This window comes from Mastomys coucha, unplaced genomic scaffold, assembly GCF_008632895.1.
Source record: "Mastomys coucha isolate ucsf_1 unplaced genomic scaffold, UCSF_Mcou_1 pScaffold15, whole genome shotgun sequence".
Classification (NCBI taxonomy): Eukaryota; Metazoa; Chordata; class Mammalia; order Rodentia; family Muridae; genus Mastomys; species Mastomys coucha.
In genome coordinates, this window is record NW_022196897.1 from 77,317,057 (window position 1) to 77,326,069 (window position 9,013).

Genomic DNA, 9,013 nt, shown 5'->3' on the forward strand with positions numbered 1-9,013 from the left:
AGTCATTTCTGTTTGTAAGTAAGCCTTCACCCATATTCCTATAAGAATCCTAGGAAAATTCATTGGATTTTACCAGTATCTGTACTTTGGTCTGTCCTGGGCTGCTTAGGTTATGTTACATCTCCCCAGGAATAGACTAGTCACATAACATCATGTTGTTTTATCACAGTAATAGAAACCCTAAGACAAATTTAAACTTGCTATAAAGACCAATAAAGTTCGGGCCAATAAAGACCCAAACTCTCTCTTTTTTTTTTTAAGATTTGTTTATTTTATGTATGTGTGTACACTTCAGACACATCAGAAGAGGGGTAATCAGACCGCATTACCAGTGGTTGTGGTTACTGGGAATTGAACTCAGGACCTCTGGAAGAGCAGTCAGTGCTCTTAACCACAGAGCCATCTCTCCAGCCTCAAGACCTGAACTCTTAATCCTCATGCACCGCCACACCCAGTCTATGCGACACTGGGGATCAGACTCAGAGCATCACACACCCTAGGCAAACAATTTACCAACTAAATTATATTTCTATCCCCTGATGAGGGTTCTTAAAACCACCAAATAGCTTCTTTATCACTTTTATCAGGCCTTATAGTAAAGAACACCTAGTCAGGAGTTTATATAACAACCTCTACTTACAACCACTTTACAGTTTGCAAAGTACTTCACATACATAATTTTAGCCCTGAGGTTATTGCTATGCAAATCTGGCAGCCTGGAGATCCCTGGCATGCTTACCATGCTATTTCATGACAGGATATTAAGTTAGTTTGTGAACAGTGCTTCAGTCCCCACAGTAAGCACTGAAAGTGTTCATTTACTCTTTTGCTTTGGTTTTTACATAGTGGTCTAACATTTTCAAAGCTACCCCAAATTGTGTACATGTAATTTTGTTTTAGTGTAGGGGACTGGGCCTAGCACTTTATGCATGCTAAGCACAGGCTGTACCACTGAGGTACTTACCCAGCCCAACATTTCATACATATATAAAGTATATATATAGTATTCAGTAATGTGTTGTGTAGCTGTTTCTTTCAAGATTGAAACAATCCATGGTTTCAGGGCTGGTCATGTTGACATACATCTTTAATATATAAACATATATATTTTCTTTTGTAGAGACATGGCCTCATAGAGCCCAGGCTAGCCACAAATTCACTGTGCAGCCAAAGATTCCTGGAGCTCCTGAATCTCCTGCCTTCATTTCCCAAGCGTAGAGGCCAGAGCAGGACTTCAAGTGTTTCCCCCGTGTTCTCTGCCTTATTCACTGGAGACTGGGTCTCAAAGAGCCAGAAACTTACTGTTTCTGCTAGGCTGCTGCCAGTGTGCTCTCAGGACCCACCTGTCTGGCTCCCAGCACTACTGGGCTTGACAGAAGCATGTTTGGCCATATGCAGTTTCTAACATGAGAATGCTGGAGATCTGGACTCAGGGCCCCATAGGGCCTTGAGCTCATGCAGAGAGTACTCTTACCAGCTGAGCCATCTGCCCAGTGGACTTAGTTTCCCTTCCCTTTCTTTTTTTTTGATCTTCCTCCTCCTCTTTTTTTCCCTTCCCCACATCTTACTGTCTCAAACTCATTATCCTCCTGCATCAGCCTTTTCAAAATACTGGGATTATAGATAGAAAAGTAATTTTTTTAATTTAGATTTTCTAACTTTTTTTTTCAAGACTGGGTCTCTCTGTGTAGCCCTGGCTGTCCTGGAACTCACTCTGTAGACCAGGCTGGCCTCGAACTCAGAAATCCACCTGCCTCTGCCTCCCAAGTGCTGAGATTAAAGGCATGCGCCGCCACCAGCACCCAGCAATTTTCTAGCTTTTGTGATAAAATAATATAAAGTCTACATGAGTCTAAGAAGAACATATATATATTTCTAAGATTTATTTAAAAAAAAAAAAAAGCCAGGCAGTGGTGTTGCATGCCTTTAATCCCAGCACTTGGGAGGCAGAGACATACAGACTTCTGAGTTCGAGGCCAGCCTGATCTACAGAGTGAGTTCCAGGACAGCCAGGGCTACACAGAGAAAGCCTGTCTCGAAAAAAACAAAAACAAAACAACAACAACAACAAAAAGATTTATTTATTTTTTTATGTGAGTACACTGTAGCTGTTTTCAGACACTCCAGAAGAGGGCATCAGATCCCATTACACATGGTTGTGAGCCACCATGTGGTTGCTGGGAATTTAACTCAGGACCTCTGGAAGAACAGTCAGTGCTCTTAACCACTGAGCCATCTCTCCAGCCCTAAAAAAAAAAAAAATCTTTTCAAGAAAGAATTTAAGGTCTGGGTGGAGGAATCCTAGCAGTTGGGAGGCAATGTCAGGAGGATCTCTAAGTTCCAAGCCAGCCTGGTCTACAGAGAGAATTCCAGGATAGCCAGGGCTACACAGAGAAGCCCTGTCTCAAGAACGAAAGAAAAAGAGAAAGAAAGAAAGGAAGGAAGGAAGAAGCTGAAACAAGTGGTGTTTATACAAATCCCCATATGTCCTCCTGAAATGTCAACTTCTAAGTGGGTTCACAGACACTATTCAGATTTATTTTATTTTATTTTTATTTTATGTATACACATGGTTTGCTTTCATGTGTCCGGGCATTATATGCATGCAGTGTCCAAGGGAGGCAGAAAAGGGCATGGGATTCCCTGGAACTGGAGTTAGAGATGGTTGTTAGCTGCTACATGGGTGCTGAGAATTAAATCTGGGTCCCCTGGAAGGTCAAGAGGTACTTTTAACTACTGAGCCATCTCTCTACCCCTACTTAGTTTCAGTTTTGAAGAAGGGTCTGATGTGGCCCAGGTGGACTTTGAACTTGCTACTTAGCCAAGCCTAACGTTGACTTCTTGATGCTCCCAGCTTTACCCTCACACCCTGGGATTGCACGCATGTATCACCCGTCTGGCTCAGACAGGTTATTGCCCCTTCTCTCCCCTTCATTCATAACTATGCCTATTTCCTATGGACTCAGATCTGAAGCGTTTCATTATGATTACAGGCAGTCTAGACGACCAAGCCACCTCTGAGTTGGCAGCGTGAGGGCTTCTGATCCATTATGCAAAGAGACACACTTAGGAAATTTCATGAAGAAAACTTGTGAGAGCTGCCTATCTTTAAAGCTCAAGAGGAATTTGATGAGCTTTCCAAGGTTAATAGTCTCGGCTTTCTAGAGAGCCTTGAACAGTGGTTTAACTAATTCATTTCTGGGAAGATATGTGTGTACATTCTATTCCCCAGAGCCTGTGAGTTCTAACTCATTTGGAAAAAGTGTCTTTGCAGATGCAGTCAAGGATTTTAAAATGAGACAGTGAAAGCTGGGAGCAGTGGTCCATGCATGGAATTCCAACATACACTCCCATTATTATTATTTTTCAGATTTATTTTATTATAGTTAAATTCCACATGTGGGTATGCACGTGTGTGTAAAGTGAGCTCAGAGGCCAGAGGAGGGCATCAGATCCCCTGGAGCTGAAGTTATACAAGAGCTGCCCAACAGAGTTGCTGGAAACCGAACTTGGGTCCTTTGTAAGAACTGTAAGAGCTTTCAACCACTAGACATCTTCTTAGCTTAACAGCCCACTGTGGTTATATTTTTGATACAGGGTTTCATTGTAGCCCATGGTGGCCTCAAATTCACTGTGTGGTCAAGGATACAGAACTTAACCCTAAAAGCTAAGCCACAAACCTTATCATAGGTCCCCAAGTGTTACTAGGGTCCTACTTCAGGATCACAAGTTCTGGGTCATTTTGAAATGTATCTTATCACTTCAGTCCATCCTCAATTCTTCTTTCTCTTTTTCTTCTCTTCCTCTCACCTCTCTCTGCCTCTTTCCCTCTCTCTTTTGGCTCTTTCCCCAATCAGATAGTGTCTTGTTGCTATGTAGAAGAGCCTAGCCTCAAACTTGTATGGAAAGGCTTCCTGTTTCTGCCTCACAAATTTTGGTAGTGCAGGTACGAGTCACCACAGCCACCATTGCTAGCTTTGCTTGCTTGTTTTTTGTTTGGTTGGTTAGTTGGTTTTTTTCGCTTGTTTGTTTTTGTTTTGTGACAGGGTCTCACTATATCCCAGGCTGGTCTCCAACTCAAGATGAGCCAGCCCCCTGCCTCAGCCTCCTACATGTCATTAGCAAGTCTGGAAGCTCTTTCCTTAAATTGCTTCTTCAGTTCATCCACATCTCAGCTCCACTATCACCAAGATGGAGGAGGCCACTGTCATCTCATCCTGGTGTCTGTTGCAACCTCTTGTTTGGCCTTCCTACTTCTACTCTCTCTCGAATCCTCTGGTCACTTAGTTTTATTGTGAAAAGAACCAAGTAGTTAATATTTTAGGCCCTGAAGACCACACAATCTCTGCTCCACCTTGGCCAATGGAGTGAGAAAATGGCAAGAGACACTTAGTGTGTAAGTGGCCAAAGCTCACTTTATTTTTGAACACTAAAATTTTAATTTCATGCGGAATCTTTTTTTATTTTATTTTTTATTTTTCAGGCATCCTTGAAAAATGTTAAAAGCATCCTTTGGCCTGTAAACCATACTGAGCCACTGCTGATTCCTTAGTCCTTTCCTTGTCCAGCATCTGAGACCAGTCAGCTAGCTAGCTCTTCCCCTATGCTGCTCCCAAGCCTCCTACCCTAGGAAGAAACTCACGAAGCCTGGCAGTGTATGGGTGTTGTGGCCTTCCCCACGCTCGGTCACCGTGCCCTACTATGCTACATTCCTTCCCGAAGGTCAAGGTCCCATTTCAGGATCCGTGTCCTCATCAGTTACCAGTTCTTCTCTTGGAATGCTCTTGGATGCATCTTCCCTTCACCTGGCTGTTATTGGTATTTGGGTCTTGGTGGGGAAGAGAGGATTGTGCTTCCAGAGTCTTTTCTCACACTTTCCTAATGGAAATTATGCTCCATCTATTATTAACACACAACAGCCCCGCCCCCAGCCCTAGACATTGCCTGTGCTAAGCACACCTTCTACCACTACTGAGTTTCACTCCCAGCCCCTGCACTCTCTTCCCCTCACCCATTTAAAATGTTTACCCCAACCCGTAATCATGTATTATTTGATTCTACTGGAGATGTTTGGGAAGTTAAAGATTTTGTCTGCTCTCTTCAAGTTGAAGGCTGAACACCCAGAGGGTGTCTGGCACACTGTGGGTGTTCCCAGAAAATACACACAGTGAAAGAGCCATCGAATATCGCTGTTCAGCCACCACGTCAGACCTTCTCAGCCGAAGCCTCCCTGACATACACAAGCTGGAAGCTGAAGACGCTATGGTAGCTCGTGGCCACCTCCTGCTTGTCTGTCATATAAACCAAAGGTTCTGCCCTGAGCAAATTCCTGCACTTGGAAAACCCTTTGTGCTCTGTAACCTGCTTTGCATGTCCTTTCTGGTGCCCTTCCTCTGCTGTTCTTCCTGTGAATCAGCCTTCTCTAATGAGGAAACCCCTCGCGCTCTCATAGCTCTGACCAGTTTTTCCACCCGGAGTTGCCTGGGATCTTAAAGGCATAGTCAGGTACATTACTCAGCTCCCTTTCAGGAATGCTGGGGTAATATCTACAGGCTGAGAGAAACTTGAGAAACAAGGCAGCCTTCAGAGGAACCTTGCCCTCCATGGAGTCCTCTGTGTGCTGTGCTTTATCGTCCATAGCGAACTCCTTCCAGAGTTTGGAAGGGTAAATCTGGGCAGGGACACAGCTCACTGGTAGAGTGTGTGTTTAGTATGTGTAAGGTCTGGGTTCCATCTAGCTGCAGGGGAAAACAGCTGAGGCAGGAAAATTGTTTGAGCCGGGGAATTTGAGAATAGCCTTGGTAACATAAGGTGACCTACCCACTATCTAAAGAAGAGAAAAAAAATTCAATTCTTTGGACACACTAGCTATGATCCATATGCTCAGAAACCACATGGCTACCCATTGCTGGTGGCACAGCTGTAGGACCTTTCTACTGTCACACAAAATTTGCCAAATAGTGGTGGCATAGTCCTTTAATCCCTGTGCTTGGAAGGCAGAGGCAGGTAAATCTTTGTGGGTCCAAGGCTGCCCTGGTCTACAGAGCTAGTTCTAGGACAGCCAAGGATACACAGAAAAAAAAAATATTGAAAAAGAAAAATTCTATGGGACATCCGTGTTTTAGACCCAAACCCTACAGACTATCCTTCACCAGTTTTCTTTTTAATCACAGCGTTTGGCTGGGCCTGATGGCACACTGCTGTAACCCTCCCAGCGTCTGGGAAATGGAGGCCAGTATCTACTGTCTCACCAGCTTTCAAAGGCACCCTGAGCTGAGATCCTGCCTTATAAAACAAATTAACAGAATTGCAGCCGGGCGGTGGTGGCGCACGCCTTTCATTCCAGCACTTGGGAGGCAGAGGCAGGCGGATTTCTGAGTTCGAGGCCAGCCTGATCTACACAGTGAGTTCCAGGACAGCCAAGGCTACACAGAGAAACCCTGTCTCGAAAAACCAAAAACCAAAACAAACAAACAAACAAACAAAAAACAGAATTGCAGAATTTACACATAAGTACATTAATTTCTTTTCAGTGCTTGGAATTAACAAGTCTTTGTGTGCTGAGGAAGCTTTCTACCAACTACTGAGCCACACCTCAGCGTCTCATGGTGACCCCTCCAACATGTCAACTTGAGACTCCTTTCCCAGAGGTAGCTTCCCAAACCAGTCTGATGTATTTCCTCTCGAAACAGTGTTCTGTACTTTTCTTTCCACTTAACAGTACCCTGGAGACCTTGATATGAGGATCTGTGTGTATCTCAGGCTGAGGTGGATTTTAGGAGCAGAGAGAGCATTTGCATAGCAGAGGCAGGGTTCTGAGTTTGAACTTCAGCACTGCAAATAAAATGTTTAATTAAAAACTATGTTTCCTCTGTTCTGGAATTGTAGAATAATCTACAGCTTTATCTCTTCAGCAATGATGAGCATTTGTACCTCATATTCTTGGATTTTGAATAGTGTTATATACAAACACCCTGGCACTTCTGTCTGTATTTGTACACATTTGTCTATGGTAGATACCAAGTAGTAGAATTGCTGCTGGATTACTGAATCATAGACCAATACCACTGGGGCTTGGCACACCCCATTGTTCCCACCTAGAATACCTCTCTCCATGACTAACTCCTATTCATCAAGCCCAACCAAGTATCATGCTTTTGTAGAAGGTAGTCCTTCCTGCCTCAGTTTACTTGTAGGACTGTCCCTCCACATCTTATCATTGTTGAATACATAGGGCTCAGCCTTATTTCTCTATATATTCCCAAACCCTGGTATAGGGTTTAGCATAAAGCAAAACCCCAAATGTTTCCTCCGGTGAATAAACAAACAAATGAAGGCTCAGTGGTTGGGACATTCCAGAAATTCAAGGTGAGGCTGAGCGTCCAGAAAGTTGGCTGTAGATCACCCTGCCACCTGGTACTCTGAGCCAAGTGGCTTCTTGCTGAGTTTCTGTCTTTGGCCCTCTGGGCCTGGGCATCTCATCTTGAACTGATCAGATTGAGGGATGACACTGTTGAAGTTCGGTATAATTAAGGGGTCTGTTCATAGGGCACAGAAGTCTGAGCCCCTGGGGGAGTGAGAGCTGGGAACTGGGATTCTAAGCACGTGTCTGTTTCCTTTCACCTACAGTTCAAAATGTTCTGTCCTCTGCCCCCTCCCAGTACCTTAGGGACAATTAAGATCAGCTGCAACATTTCTGCTTTCCGATTCCAGATTTGAACCCAAGGGAAACCAGATGTTTTCCACTGCACATCCTCTTCTCCCTGTGGTCTGATGAACAGCCTTGTTTCCTGAGCCTCCATATCCTGACTTCCCCACATCCCAGAGCCTGGCTGCCAACTTTATTTTTAATGAGGTTTTAATAGGCTGCTTCTGTAATTAATTTCATTCTTGTATTTTCACACTTTCTGTCTAGGTGCCTAAACGCCCCAAGGCACTAGGTGCGATGTTAACTGATTCCAAATAATGCAAAGCACCCTGGCTGTGATTAGACACTTCCCAAGCCCCTCTCATTTGCAGTTGTTTAACAGTCATTAATTACCTGGGGCGCAGAGCCCAGTGGTAAGTCAGCTGGGTTGGTTACCTGTCAGGTTTTATAGAGGCAGAAACAGATAAAGAGAAAAGATTTGCCCAAGCCTTGAGAGAATGGGTGTTGAAATTGGTTTCAGAAACCACATCCTCAGGTTTCAAATCTCCTATTCGAGATTTGCTACACGCGCGCGGCCAGAATCCTCAGGCCACGGGTGACGCTCGTCTTTGTGACAACACCGGCAACTAAAGGAGATAGTTTCACGCTCCTAAGTCAGCTTCCAGCAGCTGGTGTCACTCCTAAATTACTGTTATCCAAAGCAGCCCCTCTTCCCATTTTTTTGAGTGGATTCTGCTGAGCAAAGAACACGTCAGTGATTCCTTTCAGATTTAGAAACAACACGATTTTGCTATTTTTAAAGTTGTCTTTTAAAAATCCGCGCGCGCACGTACTCACACTTCTAAGGGCGTGGAGGGGGGCTGAGTTGGAAATGTGCGTGCTGGAAAGAGAGCAGCTAGGCGGGTTGCTTCCCAGGGCGCGCACAGTCCCCTAGGGGGCGGTCCCTTGGGCTCTCCAACCCGGAGCGAACTGTGACTCCAGGACCCTTGAGCACCAGAGGCCTGGGACCCCGCTGGCCAGCGTTCCCTCCTGTCTCTCGGGTCCGGGGAGCCGCTGCTGGGTCACCCGGCTTAGGAGAGAGCAGGAGGGGCGGGGAAGCCGAGCAGGTGGCGATTAGGTCAGCCTCAGAACATTCTTGGACCGCTCCAGTGGATATAAATAACAGACCCACAAGCTCTGAAATCCCGAGAGGCTGGGGGTGGGGCAGTGAAGAAGGGATCTATTTAGGGTGGGGTGGCATCGTGACGATTCGGGAAAAGTCTACACTGGATTAGGAGGTGAGACCAAGAGATTTAAAGATGAGTTGAGATGCAAAATCTGAAACCGTGAACACGGAGAGGGGAAGTTCTTGTTTTTTTTTTTTTT

The 9,013-nt window shown here is 44.9% G+C and overlaps 1 protein-coding gene and 1 long non-coding RNA gene across 2 annotated transcripts in view; one reads left to right on the forward strand and one right to left on the reverse strand.

The window, feature by feature from the left end:
• Positions 1-6,494: 6,494 nt before the first annotated feature.
• On the reverse strand, positions 6,495-8,384 carry LOC116090470. Its single transcript, XR_004118688.1, has 2 exons — positions 8,042-8,384; positions 6,495-6,834 (listed from the first exon to the last, which is right to left on the reverse strand). It is a non-coding gene; the product is annotated as an uncharacterized LOC116090470 (long non-coding RNA).
• Positions 8,385-8,864: 480 nt separating this feature from the next.
• Pacsin3 (protein kinase C and casein kinase substrate in neurons 3) overlaps positions 8,865-9,013 on the forward strand; it is an 8,635-nt gene continuing 8,486 nt past the window's right edge. The window contains exon 1 of the mRNA XM_031370998.1: positions 8,865-8,925. The gene's annotated coding sequence lies outside the window, so the exon portion shown is untranslated. The remainder of the gene's footprint in view (positions 8,926-9,013) is intronic.